This window comes from Molossus molossus, unplaced genomic scaffold (assembly GCF_014108415.1).
Source record: "Molossus molossus isolate mMolMol1 unplaced genomic scaffold, mMolMol1.p scaffold_m16_p_17, whole genome shotgun sequence".
Lineage (NCBI taxonomy): Eukaryota > Metazoa > Chordata > Mammalia > Chiroptera > Molossidae > Molossus > Molossus molossus.
This window is the reverse complement of record NW_023425352.1, coordinates 23,722,490-23,735,506: the sequence shown is the minus strand read 5'-3', so window position 1 is coordinate 23,735,506 and position 13,017 is coordinate 23,722,490. Positions and strand designations below refer to the sequence as shown.

Below are 13,017 nucleotides of genomic sequence, written 5' to 3'. Positions count from 1 at the left end.
TTTATTAATTTATAAACTTTGGACATTACCTTCTTTATATACACAATCATAAACTCTAAAAACGTGGTAAAGATAGCACCAAAACCTTTTTTTTTTTTTTTTTTTTTCTGAAACATTTAAAATATTTTACTGGCAATATCTCCTCACTGCTGTATTTTTCTTTTCTTTTTTTTAATCCTCACCCGAGGATATTTTTCCATTTTTTGTACAGATAGAGTGGGAGGGAGAGGAAGGGAGAGACAGACAGAAACATCGACGTGAAGGGACACATCGAGTGGCTGCCACCCGCACGACCAACCAGGGCCGGGGACAAACTGCAACCGAAGTACGTGCCCTTAGCAGGAACCGAACCCGGGTCTCTCCAGACTGCAGGCCGATGCTCTAACCGCTGAGCCAAACTGGCCAGGGCTGTATTTTTTTTTTTTTTTTTTTTTTTTTAATAGTGTATTTCCAACATGCAAGGGCATTCTTTTATAAAACTACATGACAATCCTGAGTCCTCAGACTCCAGCCAATTGTCCCAATAATGTCCTTCTTAGAACAAGAATCCAATCGGGAATTGTGCGTTGCATAGAGTTATTATGTCTCTTTAGTTTCCTTCAATCTAGAACAATCTTTTCTTGACTTTCATGATCTTGACACTTCTGAAGATTAAAAGTCACATTGCTTTTTGGAATATCCCTCAACTAGGGTTTGTCTAATATTTCCTCATGATAAAATTCAGGTTATGCACCCTGGGCGGGAATATCACAAACGTGCGAATACTGTGGTCTCATCGTCTCCCTTGAGGGGGCACGTCATTTAGACCCATCCCATTAATAGGGATATTAATTTTGTTCGATTGATTGAGATAGTGAAGAAAGGGTAGTACTTAATTTTTCTGTGGGAAATATTTTGAGACTATTTAGATATCACATTCCCCAGCAAATGAATGTCTTCTTCACCACATTTGAGATCTAACATCCAGTTTTCTGGCAGCACCTTGCATGGACACCCCATCACCTCCTTATACTCCAACACCCCACTCTAGGCATCACAGCCTCCCCAACCACACCCACCACGAAGAGGCCAACCCAGGCCGACTTTGCTTACCTAATGGCTTTAGGATTAAAATTATTCATAAAGAGGAGGCGAGAGGGGAAAAGGGGGAAAAGTAGAGGAAGGGAAAGAGAAATGGCAATTCTGACTTACTTTCATAATGGAGATTATGGAAATAACCTGAATTGATGTTAATTTAACATTGAAAAACATTTCTTTTGCATCTGAAAACAATATAGGTCTACTTCTTTCGCTAACGTTTAATTATTATTCTTTTTCCTCATTGGCAAGATAAGCTTGTACGGTGATATTTATTTAATGAGAAAAAACTGAATAAGGTTTTCTTCTAGGTCATATGGCAAATGCTTTGCTGAGCTAGGATGAAAAAATTAAGTCTATCACCATCTTGCCTCTACTGCTTTCACCTGGCCAGCTCCTGCCTTTTGTTGAGAGAGTACAGGTGGAGTCAGCACCTCTATCTACAGTGTGGCTTGAGAGCCACCTTGAGGTCCCAAATATCTGTAAAAAACTTATTCCCCATTGATCTGCCATGTCTCCACTCTCCCCATCTAGGTACCCTGAAATTCACATGATTTGTCACACATTTTGGGAAGCTAAAAAAAAAAAAAAAAGAAAAAAAGACTGGAACACAGCTTTCAGGAAGTCTATATTTAAACACATTTATTGCCTGGAGGACAGTAGGCTTTAAAGAGTGCATCCTTTAAACATCTCCTGCTTGTGGTTTATGCAACAAGTGCAGCTCAACAACTACACATTGAATACACCCCTTCGGCCAGGTACCACTAGAGAGTCAGCAGTGAGTGAGACAGACATGGTCCCTTGTCCTCATGGAGCATCACAGCACAAATATGATGAATGTCACAAAAACAGAAGCTACAGGGGCTTGGAGAGGGTATAATATGGAGAACAGAATCAACTTTCTGGAGATGTGATGAAAACAGGAATTAAGTGAAAGGTTAGTGGAAGAAGAAAGAGGGGGCAGCAGAGAGCTCCAGACAAAGGAAGAGAAATGTGCTAAGGCTAAAAAAGTAGAGTATCCTGGGAGTAGGGTGGCTAGAGATAAGGTAAATTAATAAGCAGGGAAGGACCTTATAAGCCATCATAAGATCTGCGGTTGGCCCTCTGTATCCATGGGTTCTGCCTCCACAAACTCAAAAACATTAAGGGGAAAATGTTATGTTGTTGCTGACGTATACTATGTAGTTAGCCTATAATGGTTTTTATCTGTACTGAGCAGGTACAGACTTTTTTTAATTGTCATTATTTCCTAAACAATACAGTATAACAACTATTTACATAACATTTCATTGTATAAGGTATTAAGTAATCTAGAGATGATCTAAAGTATACAGGAGGATGTGCATAGGTTATATGCAAATACACTATTTTATATAAAGGACTTGAGCATCTGTGGATTTTGATATGGGAGGGGGACTGTGTCCTGGAACCAATCACCCCATGGATACTGAGAAACAACAAATAGTCTTGATCCCACTGAAGGGTTTTAAACATGTAGATTTGCATTTTTAAGAGATCACTATGGATATAGTATGGTGAACAGACTGTGGGCGCAAGGTAGACAGAAGAAAACCTGTCAGGAAGCTATTTCAATAGTCCAAGTGAGGGATATTGGTGCCAGCGGCGTGGAGAAAAGAGGACAAACTGAAGAGATACATAGGAGTTAGAACTGATAGGATAGATAGAATAATAGGTGATACAACGTAGGAAGGAGAGAGAGTCAAAGATAATTCCTTATCTTTTCCATGGTGGTGTTCGTGACAACTCTGATTCATTTATTATTTGTGCCATTATTTATTTAACACCTGCTTTCCCCATAGGATTATATGCAACCAAGGGCAAGGGCCAATCTTAGTTAACACTTTATCCCTTGTGTACATGCTCTAGCATAATGTGTGGCAATATGGTGCTTAAAAACTATTTGTTGGTCAAATTATATTTTTGGTTGTAAGCACATGGGTTTATGGTGGTGTCACTCACTGAGTTGGGGACATGGAGGAGGAACGAGAAGTTTGGATGAGTTTTGACAGTGCTGGGTTGTAGGTACCTGTGAAACATCCACAGGGAATGTCCTGGAAGTGATGGGAAATGCAAGTCTAAACCTCAGGAGAGGGAGGTGAGCTGGCAGATATGGGAGTCACAAGCATAAGGAAAGCAAAGCCGTAGAGTATATGAGATAGCCTAATTAGAAGGTCTGAATAAGAAAGAGACCCTAGGAGAGCATTTCGAGGAGGTAACATTTCAGGGCTGTGCAGAGGAGCAGCAGCCAACAAAGGAGACTGAGGAATGGCCAGAGTGTCCTGAGAGGAGGAAATCCAGAGGAAAATGGAGTAAGGTCTAAAGGAAGAATGTTTACAAAAGAAGGAATCAATAGTGCCCCATGCTTCTGGGAAGTCAAACAATGGAGGTAGTTGATAACCAGCTGCAACACAGTGGTAGACAAAAGTCAGAGTGAATTAAGAAGAAAGTGGAATGAGAAAATGGATTGAGCTAGTGTAAGCAGCTCATTAACTAATCAGATTAGGGAACTGTCATCCTTAAAAACAATTGATGATCCAAAGAGGATAAAACAAAGAACTTGCATTTTTGTATTTTATTTTATATTTTTTATCCTCACTGGAGGACATTTTTCCATTTTTTGTTCAGGTAGAGTGGGAGGGAGAGAGAGAAACAGAGAGAGAGAGAGAGAAACATCGATGTGAAAGGAACACATCGAGTGGCTGCTACCCGCACAACCAACCATGGCCGGGGACAAACTGCAACCGAGGTACGCGCCCTTAGCGGGAACCGAACCCGGGTCTCTCAGGACCGCAGGCCGACGCTCTAACCGCTGAGCCAAACCGGCCAGGGAGGCATTTTTTTTTTTTTTTTTTTTTTAAAGACCAGAGTGGGAGTGCAGTCAAGTCCTTGATGAGGCAATAACATGTAGGTTCAGGGCTAAGGAGGAGGTGAACACCTAGAAATAGGAGGAGATTATAGTAAATAACTTTGATTGTTTCATCATTTTGCCTGAAGCCAGTCCTAGTCTTCAGCTTCAAAGAAGGTCAAAGGTTTTACTGTCAGGAGTTAGTTAATCAGTGGAACACACTGTCACAGATTTCCTTAAGATCCTCAAACAGCAAAAGATAAAGCTTTGTTGAGAAATTTTAGGTATTTCTCTATACTTCTCAACCTCTGCTTTACAAAGAAACTATTCATTGAAGAGAGAGAAAAAAAAATTTTTTTTTAAACAACAGTTAAGTCCTGGCCGGTTTGGCTCAGCGGTTGGAGCGTCGGCCCGTGGACCAGAGAGTACAGGGTTCGGTTCTCGCTAGGGGCACGTACCAAAAAAAAAAAAAAAAAAAAAAAGAACAGTTAAATTTCTCCTAGCAAAGAAATTGGGATTACTAGTTAGCAAACCTTTTTTTTGTTGTTGTTCAGGAATCTGATTTGTTGTGTATCATCACTCTTGCCCCTTATCTCATTATAGGGATGTTGAAAGAACTAATAAAACCATTTGTGTGAAATACTTAAAACCTTAAAATCAATAATAAAAATACAAGGTATCACTTCCTTTCCTAAGAGTTAATAAATTAAACATTAACCTAAAGTGACATTTACTACTGGAGGTTTATACATTAAGCCCACTTGCTAACTAGAAAAACAGAAAGATAAAGCACAGATTATGTCCCTGATCTTGAAATTTCTAGAACTATAAGATCAGGAAAAATTGGCATGAAAAATGCCGTTCCAAGCCTTAAGTACAGAAAAGCAAATCCTGGATTTCCCGTCAAGAACGCAGCGTAGGTAAACAAGGTACTCACCTCCTCCCACAACCACATCAAAATTACAACTAAACTACAAAACAACCATCATTCAGAACCGCCTGAAACTGAGTTGAATGGAAGTCCTACAACTACAAAATTAAAGAAGCAGCCACATTGAGACTGGTAGGAGGGACGGAAGCACAAACTGGCTGGTCTGACATCCACGTGTGGAGGATAAAATTCAGGAGGACACCTCGGCTGGGAAGGTCCTCCCTGAGGCACGAGGGGTCCCCATCCTACACCAGGCCCCTCAGCTCAGGTTCCAGTGCCAGGAAGAGAAGTCCCCATAACTTCTGGCTGTAAAAACCAGCGAGGATTGAGGTTGAGGCTGCTGGAGCCCCAGGCAGTTCCTCTTAAAGGGCCAGTGCACGGATTTACTTGGACTCACTCCCTCCGGGTTCCAGAGTGGGGGACGCAGTTTGAAAGGCATCAGAGACACATCAGGAAGAGCTTGGTTGCTTAGCATCAGGGCGAGAGCTGGAGGGCTAGCGTTCTCTTGGACAGACATGCTGGCAGAGGCTATTCCTTCAGTCAGCCCTTCCCCCATGGAGGCACCATATCTGGGACTTCAGCAACCTGACTCAGTGTTTGCTTTGCCCTGGTGATACCCTGAGGCCCTGCCCACCCATGCACACACAACTTGCCCAGCCAAGCTGTTTCTAGTAGCTTTACCATAAGAATGGCCTGTCTGGGCTCATGCTTCAAATTTACCTAACATCTCTCAAACAAGCAGCATCTGGCCTCAGCAAGCCCCATACCTCTAGCTAAGTGGCTCCAGGCCTGGCACTAGCAGCAGCTGGCCTTGGTTCACAGCTTGGCCTCTCCTGGGTGTGCTGGCATATCTATAACCCCACAATTGATGATTGGTAAATTATTGTGCTAACTTGTTTATAGCTCCATAATTGATGATTGGGAAAGTCACTGTGTGCCCTCTAGCTGAACCTGTTTCGTAAAGACCCCCCTGAACCAAGAAATTGTTGGGAGCCGGCTACGTGTCTGACAGAGTCCACAGAGCCTAGGGCTGTTGCGTCAGAGACTCTCTCACAATCTCAAGAAATTGGGCTTGCATTGTGATTGTGCAGCTCCAGGCTAAGTGTGACCCAATGTACCCTGAAATGCCTGGGTGTGCCTGGGTTTTTCTGAATGTGCCCGGGTGTTCCTGTTATCTGCAAGGCAAACTAATTCTATACAGCATTGTTGTAGCTCTGGGCATTATATCAAGAAGATCCTGTTTCCTATATATCATTAAAATTTTGCTGTAAGGTATAAAAGGCATGTAATAAAGCATATCGGGGCTGATTCCAAAGACTCTGTCACACAGGTGTTCGAAATCAGACGCCGGCCGGCTAATAAATGGCTCTTATTTGGACTTCAATTCTCTAGTGGTCTTTCTTTGACTCTATCAAGCCACAGAACTGGGCACCTCCAAGACTAACACAAGAAGCAGCATCTGCAGATCACTTTGTAGCTTATGCCTAGTGGCTCTGGGTAGAACACAGGCAGTAGCTGACTTTGGCCTGTGCCTCCCAGGAGGGCCCAGAGCCAGCACATCCAATGGACAGCTTCAGATCATGTCAAATCACCACAACCCAACCACCTCCACAAGCAACACACTCAAGGGGTGCACTCAGTGGGTAAGTCTTCCTCTGTGTTGTGGGTCTCTGCAGAGTTGATCCTACATGGTGGTCAGAGATCAGTGGTCAATGGGCACAGCCAGTCCTTGCAACTGATTAGCCTGAGTAAGTCCCTTCCATTGATGTGCCAACAGCAATCAAAACTGAATTACGACAGAAGGGTATACAGCCCACACAGGGGGCGCACCTCATGGGCCCAGCTGGGGTGATTGGAGAGGCTGTGCCACTGGACCCTACAGGACACCTACTATAATAGGCCACCCTACCAAGCCTAAAATACATAACAGCTCTACTTAATACATAGAAACAAACACAGAAAAGCAGCCCAAATAAGGAGACAAAGAAACATGTCCCAAGTGAAAAAACAGAACAAAACTCCAGGAAATAAACTAAATAAAATGGAGATAAGCAATCTAACAGATGCAGAGTTCAAAACATTGGTTATAAGGATGCTCAAGGAATTTAGTGAGGACCTGAAGAGCATAATAAAGGACCGGTCAGAAATGAAGGATGCACTAACTGAAATAAAGAATAATTTACAGGGTGTCAACAGTAGAGTAGGTGAAGCCAAGAATCAAACCATCAATTTGGAATATAAGGAAGCAAAAAACACCCAATCAGAACTGCAAAGAGAAAAACAAATCCAGAAAAATTATAGCATAAGGAGTTTGTGGGACAACTTCAATCATACTAACAGTCGAATCATGGGAGTGCTGAAAAGAGAAGAGAGAGAGCAAAAAATTGAATACCTATTTGAAAAAATAATGACAGAAAACTTCCCTAACTTGATGAAGGAAACAGACATACAAGTCCAGGAAGCACAGAGTCCAAAACAAGATGAACCCCAAGAGGCCCAAACCAAGACACATCATCATCAAAATGCAAAAGGTTCAAGACAAAGAGAGAATCTTAAAAGCAGCAAGAAAAAAGCAGTTAGTTACCTACAAGGGAGATCCCCTGAGACTGTCAGTTGATTTCTCAAAAGAACTTTGCAGGCCAGAAGGGAGTGGCAAGAAATATTCAAAGTGATGAAAAGCAACGACCTACAACCAAGATTACTCTATCCTGCAAAGCTATCATTTGAATTGATGGACATATAAAGAGCTTCCCGGACAAGAAAAAGCTAAAGGAGTTCACCACCACCAAACCAGTATTATATAAAATGTTGAAGTGTCTTCTTAAAGGAGAAGAAGAACAAAAATATGAACAATAAAATGGCAATAAATACATATCTATCAATAATCGAATCTACAAACCAAATGAACAAGCAGAACAGAAACAGACTCATAGATACAGAGAACTCTTTGTTGGTTGCCAGATGGGAGGGAGGTTGAGGGGATGAGTGAAAAAGGTGAAGGGATTAAGAAGTAGAAATTGGTTGTTAGATTGGCAAACCTTAAAGGGCAGAAGGGGAGAGAGGGATGGGAAGAGATAAACCAAAGAATTTATACGCATATATGCATGACTCATGGATATAGACAAAAGTGTGGGGAAGGCAGGAGGGTGTGGGAGGGGGAATGGGGGGGTCAAGGGGGGGGGGGAGGACATCTGTAATACTTTTGACAATAAAGATAAATTTAATAAAAATAAATAAAAGCAGATCCTCACAACAGCCCTGACCTCTGAGGTCCCAAGCTCACCTCCAAGGGACCTTGGATTCTAACAGCATTTCAGTGAGGCGGCTCCACATTCCATCTACTTTGGTGGGCTAGCCGGTCAGTTCTCAGCACCCTTGTGTCCTGGAGGCCATATCTTCCTAATTTAAGGGGGTGGGAAAGTATCTCCTCTTCTCTGCATTCTCTATGTCCAATCATTTTCACAACCTTGTAATCAATCCTACCATATAATTTCTTGTTCAAAATAGGTTAAAGTTTATTTGAACAGAAATCTGAGTACCGAAAGTAAAATTTCTACCCAGAAAGCAATATTTCATGGCACATAAAACTCCTATTGAGCCCGGCCGGTATAGCTCTGTGGATTGAGTGTCATCCCATGGACTGAGAGGTTTCCATTCAATTCCTGGTCAGGGCACATGCCTGGGCTTCAGGTCGATCCCCAGTAGGGGGTGTGCAGGAGGCAGCTGATAGATATTCCTCTCTCACATTGATGTTTCTCTCTCTCTCTCCCTTCTTCTTTCTTTAAAAAAATCAATAGAAACCTATTTTTAAAAAAAATTCCTATTGATAGGAGTGTTATTTCAGGAAGTAGACATAATTAAGAATAAAAAAGTTATAGGAATGCTGTCCTTTCAATGTACTTTGGCAACAACAAACATTTTGGGGTGTATGTGTTTGTTACAAAACTCTGTCCCCAGTGGACATTCAAGATCTTGAGGATTAAGGTAAGCTAAAAAATATTCAGGATGGGTGCTCCAAAAAGATAAGTCTTCATTTCCTTTCATCTTTATCCATCTCTTTAACTCTAGTTAAGTTTACCATCTATCATTATCATTTAGAAGAGGGCCCATAAGCCTGTTCCTAAATTTCATTCAACAAATATTTCTAAAATTCCTCTTATTTTTCACCATTGTACCAAGCACTGCAGATACAAACGTGAATTAGACCTGATCCTCAATTTCAACAAAGTTAATGGTTTAGTGGTGATTCATGAAAAAAGAAACTCAAAGAACTGTGGTGACTTAAAGCATTTTTTGAAATATAAAAGTAATAAAACATGGTCTACTTTGTAGATAAGTACCATCTTCTCATCTTGTCGTATTATTATTATTGTTAAGTTTTATTTCTGGACCATGGACATTATTTTTAAAGTTCTGGGAATAAAAACAAAATAAAATATGGCTTGGCAGCCACATAACCAACACATTGCATGAATTATTCTGTCTTCTTCACTTCTCTTCCAAAGATGAGTCCACCTCACAGGTTCATTTTGTCTTTGTATTCATATAACCTTAGATGTTTACACTGTTACGTTTTAAACTAGTCCTTAAGTAGAGGGCTTTTGTGATTCATTTATTCTTGAGTTTGTTTCTGAAGTAGTTCTTAATACTGAAGCACTTGTCTGATAATTTAAGCAAACCCACCAATTTTGAAAGTCAAAGGACATATCTGATAATAAGTACAGGGTACAGTGTCCCTGACTTTTTTGTTCTCCCTAGTTTTTGATGGCTTTTTTTTTGTTGTTTTTTGCCTGTTTGAAGAAGCATGTTTAAATATTATGTAGAATTCATATTTAACAAACAGCTTTGCAAAACTGAGTTGTGACATTTTCTATTTTGTTGATTCAATTGACTATCTGAAGAGTGTTTTCACAATTTAATATCTGGGCTCCTCACTTGGTGTTTGAAACTGAGATACACAAAGTGAGACAAAAGTTCATGATGTTTTACCACAATTATTTAATATTTATCCTTTTACTTTTATTTTCTAATTATAAACTCAGTCTGACCATAATTCTAACTTGTAATCTGTATACTTGATGAATGCTGAGTAGATTTTTAAAAAATAGTTTTTCTTTATTGATTTTAGAGAGAGAGAGGATGGGAGAGGGAGAGAGAGATAAACACATTGATGAGAGAGAACATTGATTGGTCACGTATGCCACATGCCCCCCCCCCCCACTGGGGATCAGGCCCACAGACTGGGCATGTGCCCTGACCAGGAATTGAACCAGTGACCTATTGGTACATGGGTTGATGCTCAACCGCTGAGCCACACCAGCTGGGCAAATGCTGAGTAGATTAATGTAGAGCCATGAGCTCGAAATCAAGTTATCTTGTGTATAATAAATATTTCAATTTAATTCATTCTTTTATTCAACAAACATTTACTGAGAGCCTTCTAAGAGGCATGCACAGTTCTAGGTGTTGAGAATACATCAGCGAAATATATTCTCAAAATATAAGAAAGCTTATATTTTAATGGAGCTTACATTCATTTAACCAAACATTCCAAATAACCAATTTTGAGAATGGACTTCATTTTCATGGGGGATGGGAGACAAAAGACAAGAATTGCAAATCATTTGAAAGTTGCAGCGTAAGGGAGTTAAAGGGCCACTGGATTTGCAATCAGGAGACATTGATTGTAGTTGAGCTGTACTAACTCTTCTTGTTAGTTTCTGGGCCTTAGTTTTTTTATCTGGCAAATAATGGCATTGAATTTCATAATCTCAAAAGTCTCTTCTGAATTGAATACTCTATTATTCTATGATATGTAATAGGCATTTACTTATTTAATTAAGGTAGATTTACATAGAGTGAAATGCACAGATCACAGAGATTTATTATTTTAAGTATAGAAATGTTCAGGACTTATCTTAAATTCCTACACCTTTTGTAGCTACAGTACAGTATAGAATTATATATTATGTTCAGAGTTGTGATCCTGAGGCATTGCAGAATGCTGAATCAGTAAGAGAAGATTTAATTATATTCATTAGACTACTTATTAAAGCAAGAAAATGCACTGAGGCCATTTAGAGAGATTTCAAACAAAAAGTATCTTCTCATTAACCCATAGTTAATCAGAAACCCAATTAAGCAGTATGCTCTATTCCAAGATTTTACTGTTTTTAGGTTTATGTATTCTTCTTTATGACATGACCAAGTCACAGATTCACACCCCAGCCATTCCGCGTTTATACTACTAAAATCAATGGGTTATCTCTCCCTCAAACAACATGAAATGCTTCCATCAAAACACTCACTTTGGAGACAGAAAAGCAATTATTGAAATAAGAAATAGATACAAGTAAAGTGATAAAATCCTGAGTTTTATTTAAAAAATAAAAAAATAAAGGGGCCAAGGCCCAAGATAAGGTAGACATTTAAAGGGACAGGTACCCCAAAGAGAAGAGATTTAAAGGTACAGATGCTCAAGACAGAGCAGACACTTAAGGAGAGGACCGTAGCAGACTGAAGACTTTAAAGTGGTAGGTGCCCAGGAGAACAGGACATTTTAAGGAGATTACAGCCAAGCTTAGAAGACATTTAAAGAGCCATGGGCTGAAGTTTGAGAACATGTTTATTAAAGAGGCAGAGATAAAAGAGTCACTTGTCAATAGCCTGGTTAGGAAGACCCTGAGAGGATCGTCCTCAAAGGAAGAACATGTACTCCTGCAATCTCCCATTATAAAACTTTTATTGATTTTTATTTTTATTTTTTAGAGAGAAAGGAAGAGAGAGGAGAGAGAGATAGAAACATCAAAGAGAGAGAACATGGATTGGCCACTTCCTGTATGCCCCCCCCCCCCCCCCCCCGGGAATTGGGCCCACGACCTGGGCATGTGCCCTGACTGGGAATCAAACTGGAGACATCTTGGTGCATGGGTCAACACTCAACCACTGAGCCACATCAGCTGGGCAAAAACATTATTTTTTATGCCTTTCTGATTTTATGTCTCCTGGTTCTCCTTTACTGCTCACTCTTTCAGAACACCTCTCCTCATTATTCAACCTGTCAGCCTAAACAGTTGTATTTAGCAACTAGTGCATGTCCAACCACGTGGTCGGTGAGTGTTCAGGGGATGTAAGAGATCCAGGCATGGAGCGTGCAGTCAAAGAGCTCACCGGCCTAGTGAGAGAGACAGCAATCATATTAGAGCAAACAAAGCCATTACATTAAACCATATGATCTTGGCAACCAGTGTAACTGTGTTTCAGAAAACCAAGTAGCTCACAGAGAAAGCAAGCCGCGCCATCATCTGCCAGGACATTTAAGCAGATCTGCATGGTTGTGCACCCTTCTCAGCACTCCCTCCTGACTTTGAGGCCTGCATGCAGTTATTGGAAAACAAGTAGAGAGTTCAACCACATAGACTAGTGGATTTATGTAAATTTTAATATATTCCCTTTGTAACTTTATTAATTTAGCTGGATCCCTAAACATGATTAGACCATTGAAAAAGTGTCTAGGTACAAATAACAGGAAGTGTGTGTGTGTGTGTGTGTGTGTGTGTAAAACAGAGAAACAGAGACAGAGACTGAGACAGAGAGACATTTAGCCAGCTGGGACTCAATCAGAAGATGCATAATCACAATTTCTTGGCAGGGGAGAGATAACATGAACATGAAGGTTTTCCCAGGGCAAGGTTTACCTATTGTATTCCAGCTGTGCTGACCCCTGCAATTTCCCCAGAATCTGGGAAACTCAATTGCATAATTTGGAGGTAGAGGAACTGTGTTCATGCTCTCCCCTAATTAAAAAAAAAAAAAAAAAGATGCATAATAAGAACAACACTATAGTGACCCAACCTGTTCCACCAACATAAACCTATGTGTCATTGGCTAGAAATATCACCAGACAAGAAGCCTATCTATTAATTAATGACTGACTCATGTGTACCATATAAAAAAATAACTCTTTTCAAGATGTATCTGAAACAAACACTACCCCAAATAGACACGTCTTTATAAAGGTACACATGGATTTGGAGACCACCTGTATATTCTTACCCTGACCAAGACTGTCGGAGAGATTGACTTTTAACTTCCGCAGCCGGCTGTGCCTGCTGTGCCCTCCGCCTCTTCCCCAGCTTATGCT

At 40.5% G+C, this 13,017-nt stretch overlaps 1 non-coding gene across 1 annotated transcript; it reads left to right on the top strand.

The window, feature by feature from the left end:
* The first annotated feature begins 12,510 nt into the window (after window positions 1-12,510).
* Window positions 12,511-12,673, top strand: LOC118632834. The gene has a single exon (XR_004960092.1). It is a non-coding gene; the product is annotated as a U1 spliceosomal RNA (small nuclear RNA).
* The last annotated feature ends 344 nt before the right edge of the window (window positions 12,674-13,017 follow it).